Source organism: Lissotriton helveticus, chromosome 4_1 (assembly GCF_964261635.1).
Source record: "Lissotriton helveticus chromosome 4_1, aLisHel1.1, whole genome shotgun sequence".
NCBI lineage: Eukaryota > Metazoa > Chordata > Amphibia > Caudata > Salamandridae > Lissotriton > Lissotriton helveticus.
This window is the reverse complement of record NC_136063.1, coordinates 2,081,511,071-2,081,535,182: the sequence shown is the minus strand read 5'-3', so window position 1 is coordinate 2,081,535,182 and position 24,112 is coordinate 2,081,511,071.

Genomic DNA, 24,112 nt, shown 5'->3' with positions numbered 1-24,112 from the left:
CATTCATCAATCTATTTTGCGATCGCAAATGTTGCGAATTGCAAAAATTGGCCATTTGTGATTGCAAAATAGCCATTAGCAATGTATGAAGGAAATTCGCAAATCCGTCCGTAAATTAGCAATTTTTGTGATTACCTAAATACTGAATCTGAATTTGCTATTCCGTAATAGGTAATCGCAAATTGGTAATCGCAAAACCTATGCTTGAAAAATTAGCAAATTGAGATTCTGCTGGAAATCGCAAATTAGATTTCTTAAATAAGAATAAATGAAACCAGGTGGGAACCATTTCAAAGTGAACAAATCTAGTGGTAGCCATTACAAACTACTTAAACAGTCCCAGAAGGCATCAGAATCTTTCACTATGGCAGTGTTCTATGTCATGGTGAGGAAGATGAGGTTACGAGCAGCAGCATAGAGAAGAAGGAGGATACAGGAGCGCATTTTCACAGTGCGTGTTACATTTTTAGGGAAGACACAGGAAGAGATATATGACAAATATAGGTTGTATACAGACATAATCTATGCTCTCATAGCTGAATTAGATCCACTACTGCAGCGTCAGACTCACAGGACACCTGCCATCCCCTCTCATGTGCAGGTCCTATGTTCTCTGCATCTCCTAGCTTCAGGTAGCTTCTAGGGAGTAATAGCTGCATCCGGAGGTGTATCTCAAAGTGCCCTATCATGCTTTTTCAACTCATTCCTTGACACCATGTTGCAGAGGATACACCACCACATAAGGATCCCCATAACACCACAGGAATTGCAGCAAACCAAATTTGATTTCTATCAGGTAGCCCATTGTCGCCACGTAATTGGTTGCATTGATGGGACGAATGTAGCCATCTGTCCCCCCTCAGTGAATGAGTACATTAACAGAAACAGAAAATAAAACCATTCATTGAACATACAAGCCAACTGCAAATCCCAACACATCATCACAGACATAGTGGCTAGTTACCCTGGCAGTACATATGACTCCCACATCTTCAGACACAGTGGCATACACAGACGTCTCCTTGCGGGTGAATTTGGAGCAGGATACCTGCTTGGCAAACAGATGTAATACTGTCTTGCAGACTCTTCTGCCATGGTGACACATAGCAGTGAGTAATGTATTTGTTTTACACCCTGTAGATGATAACGCATACGGTGTACACTCCTTCATACTGACGTGATACCTAAAGCCAAGTACCCCAAGTGAGCAGCGATATAATGAGGCACATATCTTCACACGCAATGTGATTGAGAGGACATTTGGTTTACTGAAATCTAGGTACCGCTGCCTCAACAACACTGGAGGTGCATTGCAGTACAGCTATGTGATATTTGAGAGTTTGGTTGGCCCGTGCACAGCCTAAGTTGTAGGTCAATTCAAAGAAAGGTATTTAGTTCAGGTAGGTGCTCCTAAGGTGTCGCCCTCCACCCTTGGGCGAGTGAAATAAAGTAGAAAAGAGTGTGATTAGTTGGAAACTGATGACATCCCTTAACTGATCACACTCTTTTCTTCTGCATTGCAGTACAGGCCAGATACCTGCTGCAAAATTGTCACCACTTGTGCCATGTTGCACAACATTGCTACTACTAGAGGCATACACCAGGAATTCTCTGACAGCGATCCTGAGGAAGACAATCAGCCAAGACAACCACCACAAGCAGCATGCTGTCCAAGTACAGCAGATTGGAGACAGAGACATGCAGAAATCACTCAGCATTTTTTCTTAAGGTGGGTAATGATGAGACAACACACTACATGCTCACCTGTTTAATGAAACAAAATGTGGTAGTGTTAATGCAAACATACCAGGTGCAAAGAAGCATTGTAAAAAATAGAAAACATGACATTGCAATGGTACTTAAATGGCAGTCCAGACAATGTTCATGCTACTGGTTACCTCACCAGAATTTTTAGTGTCCAACAATTAACTTTTTGTGGCCAAGATCTCCCAGGGGCCTTCCAGTTGGCTCCTCCACATCACCTGTGGAGCCTTCGGTGTCAGTGGTGCTCCAAGTACTGCGCCTCTTGGTTATTGGTGCCAGTAGGCTACTGAGGCTGGAGGCCTCTTCAATCCCCCCTCCCAGAACGTTGTTGCCACCAACTGCAGCAGTCTGGAGTTGCTCCACCACATTGGTGACCTGAATTAGGCCCCTGACCACATCCCCAAAGCAATGGCTCATCTCGGTTTGCATCCTCACAGCACAACGGAACAGCTGAGCTGTGGTTGTGCTCAGTTGATTGATGGCCCTGGTGTGCCCATCTAGGCGCACCAACAAAGTATGATGCCTTCTACGTTGGGATGCATGGTTATCCTCTATCATCCTGCACAAGTCATGCATTACTTTGGTTACATTAACAAAGTTATCGTTTGTGGCCCGCTGTCCTTTCACAACAGCAGTGATGATCTCCTTCATGCAGTCCCAAATTTTCCCAGTTTTGGTTGCCAATGTTCCAAGTTGGGCCTACATTAATTTCATGTTTTTACATTGTAGGCACTAGACCTTGAGCATCTGTCCCTCAAGCCCACCCCAGACAGCAGACCCGTCGTCTCCTGCAACTGCCATGCGTATCCTTGCCCTTGGCCTAGGGAAATTTACAGATCTGCGCCGCATTGGTACCTCTGGTGTTGTTGTTGGTGTATGGCCTGCCTGTGGTGTTGGAGTGTCAGGTTCGCTCTCCTCCTTACTTTCCAAATCTGGCAGTGGTGGCACTTTGCTTCTGCATCTATTGGGTGCAGATATTGTGATGATACTGCCACTTCTGTTTCCTCTTCTGACTGTGCATCATGTTTTTGTGTGTCAAAGATATCACCAACATCAGTCTCCTGCGCAGCTGCATCTGTGATGTTAAACAGTGCAAGCTCAATATTTTTTGGTGTATATGCATGTCACATTGTGCATGGCATTGTTTAATAAATGTATTTAGTTACGCACAAAGTCTAACTTAATAATTTGCTTGACGTACTTTGATGCATTAATTCTGTTTTGATCCCTCCTTGCCGTTCACTTAGATTTTTCTGTATGCTACTACCATAATGCATTTGGATTTGGCAAGTAAAATGTGGACTGGAGTCATATTTGCTACACTAAGCATGATCTAACATTGATGGCTAGTGTTTAAACTATAAATAATTATTTGCATTGATCTTAGCTTGTGAGGTACCAGCCTGATCAGAAGTGTCAATCTGTGTGATGCCAACAACTGCTTCCGGCTGCAGTGTTGACTCAACTATGTCCTTTAGGGGTATGTTGGCACGTTCCATTGATGGTCCCCCTCCAGTTTTTATGGCATCGGCAAGCCTTGCAGCCCCCCTTCCTTCAACACAGCTACGCAGGTCATTCCAGCGCTTGCACAGGTCGGATATTAAGCCCTCCCCCCCCCCCCCACTAAATTGACCTTTGATTGCATCCCAAGCCAAATCTTCCTTTTAACAGACTCTGGGACCTGCAGTGACTGCTTGCCAAACAGTTTGTTGTGACTCTGCATGACTTCCTCACTGAGGACTTCAAGCTCTTAGTAGTTGAATTTCAGCTTCCTCTTGAGTCCTTCAGATTTCTTGTCCCTTGTTTCAGAAGCCATGCTAGTGTTATTCCACAGATTGTGCTCGCAGTGAAGCTTGTTTCTGCTCAGCTCCAACAGTCTGCCTCCTCCTCTGCCTCTCTCAGTGAACATGTGTGAGCAATCCCAGACTCACTTCCAGGTGGCGATGTCATCAAGCTGTATCTATCTGAATAAATCGCTATTTGTGATTCTGTATTTGCGGATTTGCAATTCGGTAATTGCTATTAGCTATTGTGATCTTTACCTAAACGCAAAAATATAGGGAATTTTTTGATGCATAGACTTTTGCGATTCCTAAATAGTGATTACTTACAAATCGCTATTTAGAAATCTAAATGGGGTGCTTAATGCATATGGCCCTAAGTGTTCACCTGTAGGGAGGTGTCCCAGAAAGGAGTGGACTTTTCCCCTTTAAACTTCTATGTAGGCAGGGTTTGAAGTACTAATCAGCCACATGAAAAATGGGTGGTAGAAAACTTGCAAAAACAAATTGATTGCCGCGGAGTCTGTGCTGTCGTTGAAATTCAAAGTTGCCTAGTACTTGAAGAAAGCAATCCAGAACTTGAAAGCCAGGAAAGAAATGATCAAACTGTTAGTACGTACAGAAGGCAACTCCAGTAGAGCACCAGCTTGGCTAAAATCTTTGCGGTATGGAACCAGAAGAGCCCTGGTTACTCCAACATAGATGGACCAGGTCTTGCCATGGTAAAGGAGATGAAAGGAGAAAAATGGGACATGACATCCTTGTTGATCTTGATACCCCCAATAATCCTTTGAGAGTCAAGCATGTAAAACATATGAGGTGTTAAACATGACAATAATCATGCTGACATATGGACAAGAGTGACCCATCAAAGCTCTATCACACAAGGACATTAATGGCTCAAAGGAAGGGGTTTGTACTTCCTTCCAGGTTGACTAAGGAACAGCAGAGGGACTTCTGCCAGCTGCTGGGGAACAGTGCTTCCTTCTTCTTGCTCATTCCTAGGATCACTACTCAGTACACCCATGATATTAGCATTGATGATAACATGCTTTGTAAGAATAAAATCTGCATGCTGTCTGGCAATGTTAGAGATGGCATCAAAGGAGAAGAATCCAATGTTGGACCTTGGGGTGATTGAACTCTGTAGCGGTCTGTTGTCCAGTCCAGTGATTCTGATGCCCAAGACTGATGCACACCTTGTAAATAGAGCCTGTGAGTTAATTGACTGGTTAGGGGCTGCAAATGTTCTGAATACCTTTTAATCAAATTCTGTGTATGGGCAGATCACCTTAAATTAGTGTGTCAACAGGTCAACATTCTCCATCCCAGTAGGGCACTTTCAGTTCAAGGTAATGCCCTTTGGGTTGAAGTATGGTCCTGCCACCTTCAAAAGGTTGGTCAACCAGGTCTTTCCTGGACTGAATGTCTTTAGTGCCACCTACCTGGATGATGTTGCTGTCTTCAGCTCCGGTTCGAAAGACCGCTTAATCAACCTGAAGGAAGTGATTCAGGCAGATCTTACTATCAAGGCCAGTAAGTACCAGGTAGGGATGAGTTCTATGGTGTCCCTTGCTCACCAATTTTGAGTTAGATGCCTACAGCCACGCCTTTTCAAGATCCAGACAGTTATGCCCTCTGAGCCTCCCAAGACCCAGACTTAGGTGAAAGAGTTATTGGGCCTTCCTGGGTACTACTGCACAACTTTTAAGTGGCAAAGAAGATTTTTTGCACCTCTCCTAGACTGACAACAAAAAAATAAGATATAACCCAAAAGCATGATTTTGGTGAGAAGGGTTTGAGAAGGCCTTTGAAACCTGAAGGAGGGACTGTACGACAGCAGTTCTCAAGCCACCAGAATTGTATTGCATAAATAAATGCATCAGAACATGGCATGGGGCAGTGGTTGGCCAGTTAATTGATGAAGGACACAGCCTACCTGAAGCCTGCATCAGCTGACAACTACTACTTTCGGACTTTGGGAGAGTGATGCAGTGCCTTGAAGTAACTGAGCTGACACCATTTTGGGAGTAATTTCTGAGTTCAGACAGACCACAGATTGTAAAGGTTGTTGGTGCAGAGTTGAGGGGAGAACCATGAACACTTGCGGTAGCCCTTCTACCTACATGAAATGAACTTTGAGATGGACACAAACCTGGGGCTGCCCACTTCAATGTTAATGGCCTACTCGGTTGTTTTAAGCAATGAGAATTTCCAAGGAGAAGAAGGCTACTAGGGTATGGTTAGTGCAAGTATATCATTTTTGTACTAGTCCCCTCACTTTGTCATGTTTGAATCTTTCAGGATTTAGAACTCTGTGCACTTTACTAACATTAGTAGTATTTCAAATGTGTTTGGCTTATTTACACACAAACATGTCATGCAGAATGAAATAAATGAAAAGAGTTCCAATGTGCTCTGACTGATCTGCAGTTTAAATGCACTGCAGTAACTCAAACAAGGAAAATTGCCTTCTTGTTGCCTGTTTTTATAAGCAGAAGTAGCCCATAAAGCGTGGCAATGAGGCACATAAGGCTAAGTGCTAATACATAAAAATAGGGCAGACTACAATTTAGGATTTGTGTGCCCTCACACAGAAAGGAAACATGCTAAAGCTAGTATTACTGTGTATACTTTGCTAGACGTTTCTATATACAGGTTCAGATGTGACTAAACAAGTATTGTACATCTACTAATTAGAAATATTTCAATGCTATTTTTCAGGCAAATTTAGCCTGGTGCCAAGGAGCATGCAAGCTCTAAACCTGCTGACAGAAAGGCCTGAACTTCTGGAGACTACAGATGGATGCTCTGAAGTAATGACTGGCAGTGGCTAAAATCTTTTTGGGCAGATTTACAAGCCCCTTGCGCCTCTTTTACACCGCCGTTGCGTTACGCCATGGTGCGGGGTATTTACAACGTCTGGGAGATGTGTCACGTTGTAAAACCCTGCGCCATAAGGAGGCGTTCCGGCGCAGGGGGGGGGGGCGTTCCTGCGCAGGAACGCCTCCTTAAAGTGGCTGAGTGAAATCTACAAGATTTCACTCAGTCACTTTTAGGCCAATGTTGCGTCAAAACCCTGGACCTGCTTGAAGCAGGCGTAAGGCTTGACGCAGCATTAGAAGAATAGGCCCCCCCAGAGCATTGCTGGAGCTGCGTCGCAACTCCAGCAATGCGCCGCCTTTATGGCACAGATGCGTGACGCATCTGTGCCGTTTTTGCCCCATGGCGTGCCGCATTGTAAATGTGGCGCATCATGGGTGGCGGAGTTTCGGCGCACAATTACTGGCGCATCCCTGCTAATTTGCAGGGATGCGCCAGTAATAGTAAATCTGCCCCTAAGTATTTTAAAATGATTGTACGATCTTTCTTGTAAACTTTTATGATTCTTTTGAATCGAATAAAGTTATTTGACTGATTGTCTGGCAGTGGGAAAATAGTAAGAGGGCCAGATACTCCATGGCCCTAGACAGTGCATTGGTGACGAAGGTTAGAGGATCAGAAGACCCCAGGACATGGCTCTCTTGTCTGGGAACTGAAAAATGTAAATGAGCGCTGTCACCTCTCTCACTAGTGGCAGTGAATGCGGTACCTAAGTGCCAAAAGGAGGAGAGCTATCATGCAAGATAGATGTCAAAGTTCCCAACCGTAGGAAGTGAGAAACTCAATTACTAGAGAAACAGGAAATGTGAGCAGCACAGTGGTGACATGAGTCCCAGCGAAACACCTTCACTGTTGACAGCTGGGGTTGATTAAACAAGTAAAGTAAAAAGGAAAAAGAGGAGCCACATGGCAATAGATAAAGAACTCGGAATGATGAACATACTGAATACAGAACTGAAGTAGTAATTCTGTGAAACCAAAAAAGTAGGACCTGACAATGCAGGAGATGTATGTTACTATTCTATTGGAGACTATTTGTAGGGAAATTGTAACCATCGTTCAAGAAAAAAGATGCTTAAGGAAAGAATAGAAAAACCAGACCCGAACCATTGATAAGCAGGAATCACAGAGCAGTTAATGTCTTGTCTATAATACATTACTAATTAACACAACAGCTTAGTTGATATGCAGAACAAGAGTGATCTGCCCCTTTACCCATACACAGTACCTCAAGTGAAAAAAAACAAAAAAATACCAGAAGAAAAATGCTGGTGACCGATGATACAGGATCACTGGATAAAGAGTTGGAAAAATAGAAGGGACTGTCAATGTCCAAGACAAAACATGTGTGACAAGTTCTATGCTCAGAAGCTGGAGCCATCACCATCACCATCACCATCACCATCACCATCAAACCCAAACATAATGCAAAGAGATGGCATATAACATGTCACTACTTGTGACAGCAATAGATACCTTTCATAAAGAGTTATCTGATATAAAGTTAATAATTACATCTGTTGGCAATGCAGGGCCTCAGATGACACAAGAGGTACAATCATTTAGATATAAATGCCTTCTAACAGAGACTTGAATCTTCATAAGTTAGAATAATAGATGTGGAAATGAGACTGGAAGCATTGCCTAAATGGGGGCCATAAGTATGAACAATGCACAAGATCAAAGACCTAGAACACTGCCCACAACTCCACTTGAACACAGGCCTGAGAAAACACCTCTTTTTTAGTTTCCATCCCTGTTTTTTGCTGGCTGTCTTTGCTGTTTTTTTAACTCTCCATACTAAGGTACTGCTGACCTGTCCCAGTGAATGTGCTATGACTCCTTAGAAAATTGTAACATTGACTAATCCCCACTGGGCATATTACCATTCCATAAGGTAATAGTATATGGTACCAAAATAGACTAATGGCATGTAAGCTTATGGTCACCAATGGACTGAAGAACATATTTTGCCAGCCATTAGGTTGACAAGAAAAACATGGCATCAAGCATTCACGTGTAGCCTGACTTATACAGCTTCAAACTTGCAGATTACTTGTCAAAATAACTCTTTATGCTAGAAAATAACCCTAACCTTAAATGTTAATTAAATTCAACCTGAAGTAGTCCTTTTAGCCGACAAGGTTGTGGGCCATAAGTATGACTCGACCTGACCTGGTCAGAGCCGGTCGCTCCACCCGCCTTGTGCCTGACCCCTGCAGCTGTGTCTCCGGTGTGCCCCTGAGCTGCTGTGACGCTGTGTCCCTGGTGTGCCCCTGAGCTGCTGTGCCCCTGAGTATCGCCACCAAGGATCCGGTCTTGAACACTTATTTATTTCAATATTTGTTTTCATCGGTTTTCAGATTTACGCCAATTCTCACTGTTTGCCTGTATTCGTGTGCTCGGTTTTTAATTAAATCGTGCCCCCTGTCTGCTGCCGCCACCGCTAGCCTCTGTGACTCTCTGGTCACTTTCGCTTTCACCCTCTAATACCATCTGTTGTGCCCCTCCACCCCTCTCCCTGCCGCGACTCAACCCAACCCCCGTCCCCTCCTGCATCACCGCTCCTACCCACCCCGCTCCCGCCTCCCAGCTGCTCCTCCCTCCCACAGATAATATAGCCTTACTCGGACGAGACGGGGAGCTGTGACTCGACCTGACCTGGTCAGAGCCGGTCACTCCACCCGCCTCGTGCCTGACCCCTGCCGCTGTGTCTCCGGTGTGCCCCTGAGCTGCTGTGATGCTGTGTCCCCGGTGTGCCCCTGAGCTGCTGTGCCCCTGAGTATCGCCGCCAAGGATCCGGTCTTGTACACTTATTTATTTCAATATTTGTTTTCATCTGTTTTCAGATTTACGCCAATTCTTACTGTTTGCCTGTATTCGTGTGCTCGGTTTTTAATTAAATCGTGCCCCCTGTCTGCTGCCGCCACCGCTAGCCTTTGTGACTCTCTGGTCACTTTCGCTTTCACCCTCTAATACCATCTGTTGTGCCCCTCCACCCCTCTCCCTGCCGCGACTCAACCCAACCCCCGTCCCCTTCTGCATCACCGCTCCTACCCACCCCGCTCCCGCCTCCCAGCTGCTCCTCCCTCGCTCCGCCCCCTCCAAGCTCCGCCCCCCTCCAAGCTCCACTTATGGCAAAATAGCTAACGCGCAGCATTCACGCGCAGCGTGCGCGCCAAATGTAAGCCCGTCTACGCCCATCCGCGCCTGGACCGCGCCCAGCGCCAGACCCCCTGCCCCCCCGCAAAATCCACTCCACCCGCCTAACGTACGACGCCGCAACCTTCTCTGTACTCAACACCGGCCATCTCCCCGACTGTCACCAAGCCGCCCCAGGACGCACCCATGGACCCTTCACCTGCCAATCCTGCAAGTTCGACTGCTTCAAGACCCACACTATATCCACAAACGCCAAACAGAGCTCCGACAACAACCAGCTGAAGTGCATCCTGCTCAAAACCCGTTCGATCCACAGACACGCCATTGAACTATGGAACCTACTAGACAACACCACGCTGGACATCGCCTTTCTTACAGAAACTTGGATGAACGCCTCATCAGCGCCAGACATCGCCATAGCCATCCCTGACGGCTACAAGATCATCCGAAAGGACCGCATCAACCAGACAGGAGGAGGCATCGCCATCGTCCACAAGAAAACCATCCGCATCACGACCAGCTCCGACGACACCCTCACAGCCGCCGAACACCTCCACTTCCAGATACACACCGACCCCAAAACCACACTTAGAGGCACCCTCATCTAGAGACCACCAGGACCCCGCACACAATTCTGCGAAGACATCATTGACTTCATCAGCCCACACGCCCTCCCCTCCGAGGACTACATTCTCCTAGGGAACCTTAACTGGCACCTGGAAAAGAACAACAACAGCAATACCATCACCCTTCTGGACAACCTCTCCAATCTCGGACTCAAACAACTGGTGAATACCCCCACCCACTATGCCGGACACACGCTCAACCCAATCTTCTCCTCCAGCAAGCACGTCTCCTTCAATCACACCACAGGACTCCACTGGACGGACCACAGCTGCGTACATTTCAACTTCAGAAATACCACGACCAACCACCACCCACAACAAATCCCCCGCAGAAACTGGAACAAACTTACCGCCGACCAGCTCACCACATCGCTAAACCAAAACCCTCTCGCCAAATCATCGGACCCAAATCAAGCAGCCATCAATCTCGCACAATGGATCACCCACTGCGCCGATGAATTAGCTCCCCTGAAAAAACAACACAACAAGCCAGGTAGCAAAAAAGCCTCTTAGTTCAATGACGACCTCAAGAACTCCAAAAACAACTGCCGCACCCTCGAGAAAATCTGGCGAAGAAACCCAACCACAGACAACATGACCGCCCTCAAGCACGCCACCAGCAAACACCACCAGCTGATCAGATCCACCAAGAAATCAGCATTCAAGGAGCGACTCGACAACAGCGCCCACAACAGCAAGGAACTCGTCAGCATCGTCAAAGAGCTTACCAATCCCAGAGCCGACACCAACGACATCACTCCCTCTCAAGGCCTTTGCGACTCTCTAGCCTCATTCTTCCACAGTAAAATCGCTGACATACATAACAGCTTCGGCGACCAGTCCACCCCCCTTACCACCGAACTGAAGCCCCCCACCACCACCCTGGACGCCTGGAACCCGATCAGCACCGAAGACACCATCCGCTTGATGAACTCCATTCACTCCGGATCACCAACTGACCCATGCCCCTACCACATCTTCAACAAGGCCGACTCCATCATCGCACCCCACCTTCGGAATATCATCAACTGCTCCCTCAACACCGCTACCTTCCCGGAAAGCTGGAAACATGCCGAACTCAGTGTCCTCCTGAAGAAACCTACAGCAGACCCCACTGAACTTAAGAACTACCGCCCCATCTCGCTCCTCCCTTTCCCTGCCAAAGTCATAGAGAAGGCCGTCAACAATCAGCTCGCCGCCTTCCTCGAGTCTAACGGCTCCCTCGACCCCTCACAGTCCGGTTTCCGAGCCAAACACAGCACCGAGACCGCCCTCATCGCAGCCACAGACGACATCCGATCACTACTCGACACGGGGAAACAGCTGCCCTCATCCTCCTGGACCTCTCTGCAGCGTTTGACACGGTCTGTCATAGCACCCTTGTACAACGCCTCAACAACATCGGAATACAAGGAAAAGCATTGGATTGGATCATATCGTTACTCGCCGGAAGAACCCAGAGAGTCCGCCTCCCCCCTTTCAGATCAGAGGCCACCGAAGTAATTTGCGGCATTCCCCAAGGCTCCTCGCTCAGCCCCACTCTCTTCAACGTCTACATGAGCCCCCTTGCATCCATCGCACGCCAACACAACCTCAACATCATCTCCTACGCTGACGACACACAGCTGATCCTCTCCCTCACCAAAGACCCAAACACCGCCAAAACCAACCACACGAAGGGGTGAAAGACGTAGCCGAATGGATGAAGAACAGCCGCTTAAAACTAAATTCAGACAAGACGGAAGTCCTCATCCTAGGATCATCACCCTCCGCTTGGGACGACCCATGGTGGCCACCAGCCCTAGGCAGCGCGCCCAAACCAACGGACCATGCTCGCAACCTGGGATTCATTCTAGACTCCTCCCTCTCGATGACCAGACAAGTCAACGCCATTTCTTCATCATGCTTTAACATCCTACGCATGCTCAAAAAGATCTTCCGATGGATCCCCACCTAAACAAGAAAGACGGTCACTCAAGCACTTGTCACAAGCCGACTGGACTACGGAAACACCCTCTACGCTGGAACCACAGCCAAATTGCAGAAAAAACTCCAACGCATTCAGAACGCCTCCGCCAGACTCATCCTAGACATACCCCGCCACAACCACATTTCCGGTCACCTGAGAGACCTTCATTGGCTCCCCGTCAACAAGAGAATAACGTTCCGTCTTCTCACCCACGCACATAAAGCCCTCTACGACCCAGGACCCAAATACCTCAACACGCGCCTGACCTTTTACACCCCCACCCGCCAACTTCGATCGTCCAATCAAGCCCTCGCCACGATTCCACGTATCCGTAAAACCACCATGGGAGGAAGATCTTTCTCCTACCTGGCGGCCAAAACCTGGAACTCTCTCCCCACCCATCTCCGCCTTACACAGAACCACCTCTCCTTCAGAAAACAACTCAAAACATGGCTATTTGATAAGTAACATCCCCCCACCCCTCAAGCGCCTTGAGACCCTCCGGGTGAGTAGTGCGCTATACAAATCTTAACTTGACTTGACTTGACTTGAGCCTAGCATAGAAAACTAGAACATTTAAGTAAACAAGGTTTGGCACATTCCAACTTTGACTAACCCCAAAAGCGCTTTTATTGTATGGGCCTGTAGTTGGTCCTATAGGAAACACTAAAGTATAATTGAAAAATTATATTTGAAAACTCTGATTTGGAATAAGCTACAGCGGTCATCCAACCAATTCTTTTAAGATTTACTAAACACTTAATTAAATGGTGAAATTTGATGTTTGATAAACATATAAACAGGACGCACACAGAGCATCCACCTGCCTCTCATCACCTTCGCACCCAAGGAGATCATATGCAGCGTACCGCCGGGATCATCCCTCAGTTCCACCCTATTCAACACCTACATGACCCGCCCTCACAGATGTCATCAGATCCTATGGTCTCAACTTAATCTACCACGCAGATTGCACTGAACTTATCCTCTGACTCACCAAGGGTCCTGCCAACGCCAGAACATATTTCTCCAGTGCCATAACCAACATTGTCAACTGGATGAGAGACAACTGCCTCAGACTCAATTTGACCAGACAGAAGTACTGATATTCAGGAATCCTATATCAACCATTGACTGAACTTCCATCAACTTTCTAGATACCTGCGCTCCTCCTCTCTAGCCCTCACACACATCCCTGGCATCCGCCACAGAAGCGGCCACTTCTAACAGCAGCCTCAGAAACAGACTCAAGATCTGACAGAAAAGTAAAATTATGTTATCTTTATAACAAATGTAAGTCATTTTGTGATTGTTACATAGATTCCCTACTGTAGTATCCTTGTGATGCAATTTTTACATAATTATGACGTTTTAGGTTGGTTATGGGACTTTCCAACTGGATGGGTTTGAATCTCTGCAGGTCACTGGTTAGGAGTGATAGTGTACGTTTAGTTTCCCTTATAGAACCTCTATTAAAGATTTTTGAGCCTAACTCTAGCCGAGGAGATACGCAAGTATTGCCCCAACACAAAGGATGCACTAGTAAATTAGTTTTGTTTCACTCCTAAAGAGTACTGTAAGAAGTTTAGAGATGTACATAAAGGTTGGCGTTGAGTTTGTGGACACCTCTGTGAAATCACTGGAGGGCTGAGTGAAGGAAGTCGGTACTTTTGGTAGACCATATATTTTTATATGAATGAAAATATCTTTAGTAATTGATTGTTCTTCAGATCACATGGAAGGAGAGCTGCCACTCACCTAAACAGACGCCGCCACCGCCAGGAGTCATACAGGGGCTGCCATTTACACGAGAGCACGCCGCCACCGCCAGGAGTCATTCTAACGCTGCTAAACCGCGCCGCCGCCCCGGGACTACAATTCCCAGCTGCCTCAGCGGCGGCGCGCTCTGTGACACCGCACCAGCGCCAGGAGGCGCACAAAAGCAGAGCTGCGCCTGGCGGAGTGGGGGAGACAAGGAAGGAGAGCTGCCACTCACCTAAATAGACGCTGCCACCGCCAGGAGTCATACAGGTGCTGCCATTTACACGAGAGCACGCCGCCACCGCCAGGAGTCATTCTAACGCTGCCAAACCGCGCCGCCGCCCCGGGACTACAATTCCCGGCTGCCTCAGCGGCGGTGCGCTCTGTGACACCGCGCCAGCGCCAGGAGGCGCACAAAAGCAGAGCTGCGCCCGGCGGAGTGGGGGAGACAAGAAAGGAGAGCTGCCACTCACCTAAACAGACGCCGCCACCGCCAGGAGTCATACAGGGGCTGCCATTTACACGAGAGCACGCCGCCACCGCCAGGAGTCATTCTAACGCTGCCAAACCGCGCCGCCGCCCCGGGACTACAATTCCCGGCTGCCTCAGCGGCGGTGCGCTCTGTGACACCGCGCCAGCGCCAGGAGGCGCACAAAAGCAGAGCTGCGCCCCGCTTCGCGGGACGCACGCGGGACGCCCGGGGCTAAGCCCGGGCAAAGGGCGGGCCCTCTACGGCCCTCATCGGCAGGAAGAGACAGGGACAGGGCCAGGAACGCTGCTGGAGAGACGAAAAAGCCCCAAAACCCAAGTAAGATACAGTTGCCCTTGATAAAGTCCCTATATTCAATCTTGAACTGGTAGACCTCTGGGTATAGTGGTAGGATGTCGAAAAAAAGCCGTTGTTACCACATCTAACACTATGGATAATTATTTGGTCCAAACTGTGAAAAAAATAAACATACAAAGGAGAGAATCTTTGGGGCTGAGCCAATCTCCAGACCTACGATGCCTGAGCCCTACTATACTTCCTCTTACTGATGATATTCCACCCCTGGAGACTGATCCCGATGACCATCTTAGCCTCCCTATTAATCAGGGTAAGAGCGATTCACCTAGGAATGTAGTGCTTGCCCCCGAGGTACTTATTGCGGACCCTGAAAATGACATGGATACTGACCCTGAACAGGAGGCACAGGTGTGTCTTTCAGATGAAGAACAGTTTTCCATAGACCTCGCCCCTCGGCCAGTACGTACATGTGTAAAGAATCAGCCAAAGCGGGGAGAGCTGCGGTCTGGGGCAAGAAGGAAGAGGGCAACCACTCCAAAGGCAAAACTAAAGGATAATGGAGAGGGGAAAGTAAAATACATTGTTGATGATGATTTGTTTTTAAAAATTGCTGAGTTGATTGAATGTAAAATTAAAACTATCATCAAACCTCTAGTAGCTAAAATAGATAAACTGCAAACTGAGGTTAAAAAGCTGGGAGGACTACAGAATAAGGTAGTGGGGGGGTTGAAAACATAACCACGTTGGTTGTTAACTTGGGCAACAACACAGGGGGGAATGTTGCTGGTGAGGGAACAGATGATCTGTTGCATACTATTCCCCCAGAGCAGTTACCGATAATGAATGCTAACCAGATAGCTGGTAAAGGTGACGGTTTACTAACAGTCAACATCCCCCCACTACAAGCCCAGGTAATGGACCCTTTACAATTTATAGTTGAAGCCTCGCCAGTTGTATTAGTATTAGCCAATGTTCCCCCCCTAGAAGGTGGTACAGCTGAATCATCTACTTCTTTGTCAAATAAAGCATTACAATGGCTAACAAACAATATGAAGTTAGCTCCGGGGGGGGAGCAGCAACTGGTTCGGGACATCAAGACTGCAAAAAGGGTTCCCTGGTTAGGAAATCGACCCAAAAAATGTAAAGGGGATTGTGTGGCAGTGAGCTTTTCACACCTAGGCGTTCTGCCAAATATTCTTATTAATCTACTCCCGCCCCAACGTAGACAGGGTACTGTCGTCCCATTAACATTAAAAATTTTCTATGGAGAACAACAGAACGTTACCTACCCAAGGACCCCTGCACCAGGGTGGGATCACAACTGGGATATGAATAACAGATGGGGCCAAGACCGAAGCTGTAATACAGTAAATCATCCAGTTCATCCAGTTCAACAAAATCCTTTTGCACAACCTCTTTTGTTGTCTAATCGTTATACTCCTTTATCCTTTTTGTACCAAAATGATTGACTCTCGCCCAAACAAAACAGCCATGATGGGCATTATGTACCTGTACTTAGCATACTTACCTGGAACATCGCAGGAATTAAGGCAAAAGTGGGAATCCTGGCATGGTTAGATTTTATCAGTAAGTTCGACATTATCGTATTACAAGAAACCTGGGACACACAAAATAGTTTTTCATTGGATGGGTATAGTCACTTCTGTATCCCAGCAGTGTCCAGTGTTGCAGGAAGAGCCAAGGGAGGACTGTTAAGTCTTTTTAAACTAGACATAAAAGGTCGCTTGAAGAAATGTGACTCGGGCTCTGATCACTGTTTAATTGTTGAACTTTCCTTAGCAGAACATCCTAACATTTTATTTATGGATTTTTATAATGCCAACGCATCTGACAGTACTTTGCATAGTCTAGATAGATTGGATCAGTTTTTGTCAGCCTACAGTGAAAATGTAAATTCTTTTGAAATCATTTTTTTGGGGGATTTTAATATCCACCCTTGTACATTAATGTGTGTTTGCGGTGAAGAAGAATCCCCCCCTAATTGCTCGCCAATCCATCTTGAACATAATAAACAGGGGGAATGTCTAGAATTTTTTTAGCAAGATGGAATTTATATGAGTCTGGGTGTGGGGAGGGGGGGTTAGGGCCCCTACCTTTAAGGGAACAGACAATGGCTCTATTATCGATTACATATTTATACCATTATGTTTACTAGGTAAAGTTTTAATGTATAAAACTGTGGTTTCTGTTTTTAGTGATCATAATCCTGTCACCATGGATCTAGCAAATACTGACCTAATACTGCGAAAAGATGGTCCTCGCGACAACAGGTTAGCACTTAAAGTTAAAGACCAGGGTCGCAGATTGAAATGGGATAGCATAATTCCAGAATCCTTTGTACAAGAGGTACTCTTCGACGCTGAGGATGAGGTTGGTGTGTGTTTATCTAGTGAGGCTCATAATAGGGAAGTGGTACTTGCCTTTGGTAGCATCTGCAGCAAGATTAATCAAAGACTGCTTGCTGGTCCAAAAATGCAGACACTGCCCATCAAAAGATGGTTTGATAACAGATGCTCAAAAGCACATTGTGCGCTGTTAAGTGCCTTGAAGGCTGTTCCAAAAGTTCCCGCCCTTATCACAATCTGTAGAGCCCGGTATAAAAAAGCCATAGCTGATAGGAAAAAAGAGATCAAAGATGAAGCTTGGTCCCAGCTATCAGACCCAGCGATATTGAAAAATAGTGGAGAATTTTGGAAAATTGTTAACCAACCTTTATTCACAGGAGAGGAGAATTCTCCTCTAGAAACTAACATACCTGATGAAGGTTGGATAAAACATTTTAGCGACATTTATTCTGACCACAGTAGTGGAGGTCCCGGGAGTCCAGTTGGCCGTATAGCCAATGGAAATCAAGTGCACTTTGAGGTCGCAGAAGTCTTACAAGCAATAGAATGTACTCTGAAAAAAAAGGCGCCAGGACCTGATGGTGTTCCTGCTGATGCTTTTAAATGTTTCCCTAATTTTTGGTCTAGATTACTCTGTAGGGTCTTTAATGCCTTAAGCCATGATAATATACCAGAGTCATTGAAAACATCAATAATCATCCCTGTGTTTAAGAAGGGAAATAGGCAGGATCCTGCATGTTATAGACCGATCTCATTGATTGACTCATCAGTTAAAATTTTAGGAAGAGTCATATTAGCAAAACTAAATGAGTGGGCAACTGAGAAAAGTATTCTGACCAATGTTCAATATGGATTTAGACCCAAAAGAAGCACTCAGGACCAATGTCTCAATTTGCATATGCTGGTAGAGAAATATACCAAGGCCAAGGCGGGGTCCATGTACCTTGGTTTCATGGACCTCTCCTCTGCTTTTGATCTGGTCAACAGATCAAAGCTTTGGTCTATATTGCTAGAAATGGGTTTGGACAGGACAATAGTTAACTTATTGGCAGACTTGCACGTGGGCCTTACAGCTAAAATTAGAGTCACCACGGGTGGACGGTGTACGGAGGACTTTGCTTCAGAATAGGGGGGCAGACACGGGTGCATTCTTGCACCCCTATTGTTCACATTATATGTGAATGCTCTAGAACCCGTCCTGAGGGACGTGACCCTCGACATTCCGCGTGTAGGGGAGCAGGGGATCCCTGTTCTCCTTTACGCGGATGACGTGGTACTTCTTGCACGTACCGGGGTGGGGCTCCAACGTCTTTTGGACGCTTTTGAAACTTTTATGGGCTCACTTGACCTAAAAATAAATGCGAAGAAATCCCAAATAATGCTAAGGAGAAGTGTGGCTCAGGGGTTAGAGGCAGCAGACCCAGAAGCTGAGATCGGTCCTGGACCAGGGTTCAATTCCCCGCCTCGGCGGGTCTTGGGCTAAAAAATTCCACGGACTCGATAATTCTCGCTCCGGTGCCTCCTCGACTCACGGGTTCACACTCTGCGACTCTGGGCAATAGCTTGCTTAATCTCCACAACGGCCCCTCGCGGCGGGATGCCTGACTTTCACCTTGTGGATACCCTGCTATCTCACAGGGGAATACCAGGAAGGGTTCCCTAAGCAAGCGCCGGGACACCCACTGCGGGTAGCTGTGCGCTATATAAGCTCAACTACATACACTTATGGGCAGCACAGCAAGGAAAAACTGTCATAAAACCTTTTTTTGTGGTCGGGAGAAACTTGCTCGAGTAGCTTCCTTCCCTTACCTAGGGATCACATTCGATGAAAAGGGTAACTGGGGACCTCAGCTAAAGAATAGAGTAATCTCGTTAGCAAGAACATCTTCAGCTCTCCAGGGGTTCTCTAAGAAACTGGGGGCCAGGCCGATCGCAGCCATAATGAAAATTTATAAGGCTAAATGTATTTCAGTTGCATCTTATTGCAGCTCAATTTGGGGTTACAGGGGTCTAGACTCCCTACAGATCATGGAAAATAAATTTTTCAGATCTGTTCTTGGTGTCCCACAGTCGACTCCGTCCTACACTGTACACTTGGAACTTGGGGAAGGCTACATCACAGACTTGATAAAAACAGCACCTCTTGTAGCTTGGCTGAGGATGTGGCTTAACAAAGAAATTCCCCTAAATCATATCATCATGAAACATTGTCTGTGTTTGGATAACGTTAATAACATTCAGTGGTTGACTTACATTAAGGAAAATTTCACCAAGTTGGGGAGGCCAGAGTTATACTCAGCAACAGAGTCCATAACACCCAAAGATATTGCATTAACAAAGTGTGCAATGAGAGAGCTTTTATCCCTGGAAAGAGAAGAGAGTGAGTTGAAAAAACCAAGCGTTAGGGTCAGTCTAATATTATCTATACCTGACGGCCCAGAAAGCTACCTGAACATGGTGACCCATCCTTACCACAGGTTTATTTTAACTCGGTTTCGTTTTAATTTGATACATTTTAATCTTGGTTTTTATCCTGTATGGAGTACCCCCAGAAAAGGCGTCACCATGTTCCTGTGACCATTTCTCCGAACAAAATACAATGCACTTAGTGATGTTCTGTGGGCATTACGTAGAGGCGAGGAGGAAGTTTCTTGTGCCCATCCTAAAGGAGGCTGGATTTATTCAAGTTAAACCTGCTCTTATTTATTTACAGCTTCTGCAGACTCCTAGGATTATGTTCCATGTGGCTAGTTTACTAGTGAGTGCCATTAGGAGCAGGAACATTAGGCTAAAAAACATAATAATCCCCCATCAATAGTATAAACTGAGTATTATAAAAGGCACTTTATGATTATAATAGGAATTGTAACAGGGACATATCCGGTTTTAGATATGTCTTATTCTGGGGCTCTTAGTACCTCGCATGTTGCACTATATGTATGACTTTTGTAGGATTTTTATCTTTTTTCTATGTATTTCAACCGTTTTTAAACCATGTATTTATTGTATATGTATTTTAAATAATCTGTACTCTGCCATTGTCTTTATATGATATTAAGTTATCACAATAAAGTATTTTGACTGACTGACATGTTTTTCCAACATCTGGCTTTATGCATCCTATTCTGAATCATAAACCAGTTCTTGTGTATTTTGTTCGATCTTTGTTTGCTCACCTCCTATTATCCTAGTGCTATGACATCTTTCTAGGCAATTGTGTGCTAAATTCCTGAAATTAAATAATTACAAAACAAACTGGGGCAGATTTACAAGAAACTGATGCATACAAAACATACTGTGGCAGATTGAATAGAAACTGATGCATCTGTAGAAATGTGTCAAATTGTAAATTGGCTGCATTTTTTACGTTGCATCACAAAAGTGATGCAACAGCAGGGCAACAGTGTCTCAAGGGGCTTGTGAAACTCCCCTATGGTTCCTTTCACTAGATTCTACCGCATTCTAAGCAATGCGCAAATGCAGCTTTAAGAATTATGACAGTGACATGCCATTGTGCACTGACTTTCACTGTATGCCACAATATGACTAGGTTTTCAAGGTTATTAGTTTAGTTGTTTGCAGTTTGGTTGCCCTCAGCGTGTTTTGATGATCTGAAGCTCAAGTTGAAGGGTCTGACCCGAGTGGGGGCCGTTTGATGACCGAAGCCTTAAAGGGTGTCATGTGGACAGAACACATAGGTAGGACAAAACAACCATTACATGTACACATAAGCTGTAACATCAACCGAACTTGACGCTGAGGCGTCCTGCAGACAAAAGGGCCCAACGCAGCTGCATTCATGTAAATGCTAATAGGATAACTGTGAGCTAAATTGTTCCCAGCATCATGCTCTACTTAATTTTATACCCAACTCTAATATTATGGTTTAAGCAGCCCTGCAATGCATCCATGAATGAAGTTTATTACAAAACCCAAAAAACAGATTTTAGTAATGCCAAAGGAAAACACTGTCCTTTGTAGTCAACTTAATTCAGATACAAGCCTTAACAAAGGTGTGAGAACCCTCTTCAAGAGCCTCTATTGTGAAAGATTAACAACAGCCTCATAAAATTGCAAATCACTGTTTGCATAGGTTTGGGAAATATAAGTTTGCTAGTTAAGTCCTACAGAAGAATGTTTCTCTCGATAAATTTCAGCTGAACAAATCTGCCTAAATTTACCAAATGAAAAATGTCCAATAAAAAATGGGACATGGGGATTTTGATGTGGTTAGCCGCTAAATTGCAAAATGGTCCTCATTTTATTTAGTGGTATTTATCGAATCTGATAAACAACTATCACCTGGGTATTGTTATTTATTGGGTGTGTCAGGGACTCAACATAGACCCCCACTGCCACTGTAGTGCATGGAGCTCCCAACTGTCCAGGGGACCCCAATGTTTTTTTTGAGGGGATGATTTCCCTGAAATTCCAATGGATATCTGCGGGTTATGGGTGAATTGGAGGCCCCTCATCATATTCTGCAGGGGGCTTCATCATTTTGCATTAATCCACTGGGGTGTGATAAATAACACTGACTGAGGTACTGTTGACCGAGGACATAACGTACGTTGTTTGTCATCTGCTGTGGAAATACAGACCAATGGTGCAGATCCTAGCACTGGTAGGCAAACCCTCAAAAATTATGTGCCGGAGGCAGTGTGTAATAAGTAGTGCAAATTACAAACACTGGCATTAGAACATAAATAGAACAATAAATTGCATGACCTCACCGAAAAGTGGTCTCAAATGGACAAACTTTTGGTAGCAGTGGAACGCAACGTCTCTTTTCAATGAAACTGAGAAAAAATTATCTCTTTTCAGACTCGAGTTACATCTCTACAAAAACAAGTGGAAGAGTTAGAAAACAGGAACAGAAGAAATAGTCTTCATATTTTTGGCTTGCCGGAAAATGAGGAAGGGTTGGACCTTCTCACCTTCTTCAAAAAGTTTCTCCCAGAACTCTTGAAGCTTCCTGATAACACCTCTCTAAATATCCCACATGCTCATTGACTCAGTCACTTGCCTGCTGCAGTTTGTTCTCCAAGACGCCTAAGAGGTGTTTGGGAATATACAGACCTACTTAAAGATCTCTCAGTGGCAAAATCAATTAATCGTATTTCCTGGTCTGGTCACGGTTTGTTTTTCTCCCAGGATTTTAGGAAGATTTCTCTCAAAATATGAGCCGGGGCAAAGTCTAGGGGGGAGCCTGACTTTATCTTGTGAAGCAGGGGAAAAAACGTGACCTCGGTGAGGGGGGGAATGGAAGTAAGTTTGGAAGTGACCGCAGGAGGGGAGGGATTGGTAAAGGTAGGGGGATGTTGGCCTTGATCTTTGCGACCTTGTCGACGAAAAAATCGTTGAGTGAGTCGCAGAGCGATTGGGAAGGGGGGATCGAGGCCGTGACTCTAGTAGATGAGGCAAGCTCGTGTACCGTAGCAAAAATCTCTTATGTAGGTCATTGATGGTTTACTGAACTGATGATTGGTAAGACCCCACTCTTTCTATTAAACCCCTATGCTCCAACCACAGGTGATTCTTTATTTTGGACTAACCTCACAAAAAATCTTTTACAACATACTCATGATCATTTCAGTTTGGCTCAAGTCATAGATCCCTTTATTGGTCGTAGTTCTCTAGCCCCTTTCACACAGAACAAAGCGAACAAACTTTTTGTACAAACCGTTAGGCAATGGAAACTATTAGATGCCTGGAGATTTTGCAATCCTATCACAAGAGAATATAACTATTTTTCACCGAGTCACCAGACCCAGTTCAAATTGATTATTTTTTCATTTCCCATAATATTCCGCCGTCCTTACAATCAGCCAATATTGGTTCCGCTTTAATTTCCGACAATGCCCCAGTTTCCATCCTATTAAATATTCCTAACAAACCCAATCTACCCAATTGTTGGCATTTTAACAACTGTCTACTTCTTGAGCTCAACATTACCTCTTCTTTTACCTCCTTTGTTAATGAATACTTTACTTTCAATTAATCAGATGCCTTGCCTTTTCACACTATTTGGCACGCCTTCAAGGCAACAGCAAGAGACTATATTATTAATTACATGTCCAAGAAAAGACATGCTGCTTGCAAAATAATCCACTGATCTCTTCGCAAAAAGAAAGAAATTGGAACACTCCTTCTTCATCTCTAGATCAAAAGACAGTTTAACTAAACTAATTAACACCAAGTTTAAATGCAATAAAGAATCTACAGATAATGCCTCACTAAATCTTTTAAAATCAAGTGCAAAATTTTATGGGGGGGCAGAATAAATCGGGCAAATGTTTAGCAAATTACCTCAAGAGCAAACACAAACGACTTAGCATTGAATCAATTCTAGACTTAGAATATATAAGAGGGACCCCTTGGTAAAGTCAAGGGAAATGAGGTACACAACCTTAAAGAAAAACAATTCCCTTGGCAAAATACAATGTGGTGACAAGTGGTTGAATGAACACTTATAAAGAAAAATCAACAATATGCTTATTCCATTAGTACATTTATTCTAAACATAATATGTTAAAAACACTAAATAATCAATAAAACACAATTTGTACATACAAATAAATCCATAAAAATACAATTCCTATTTCTAATCACCGTACCTATTGTACTGATGTGATAGAAGTTATCAATCAATGACATTTTTAAAAACAATTTTTTACACAAATTCTAATTATGACCCGCATAAATAGAAGAGACAATACAATAGTGTGACGTAACCCCTTGTCAAATACTCCTACACATTCAAAGGAAAATTCTAACACCTCCTGCTTGATGTATCTATTTTTTAAACATTCTACTAGGATTGGTGTTTCCTTGAATTGTGCCAGACCAGGAAATATACGGTTTTAAATCTAATACATCACAAGTGAAACTGGCAGGATACGCTGATGTCAAATTATTATTGATTTCAAATCCTCAATCTTCCCTTCCCGCATTTCTACAAGAAGTGAAGTTAAATTCTTTTGTCTCTGCCTATAAACTAAATGACGATAATT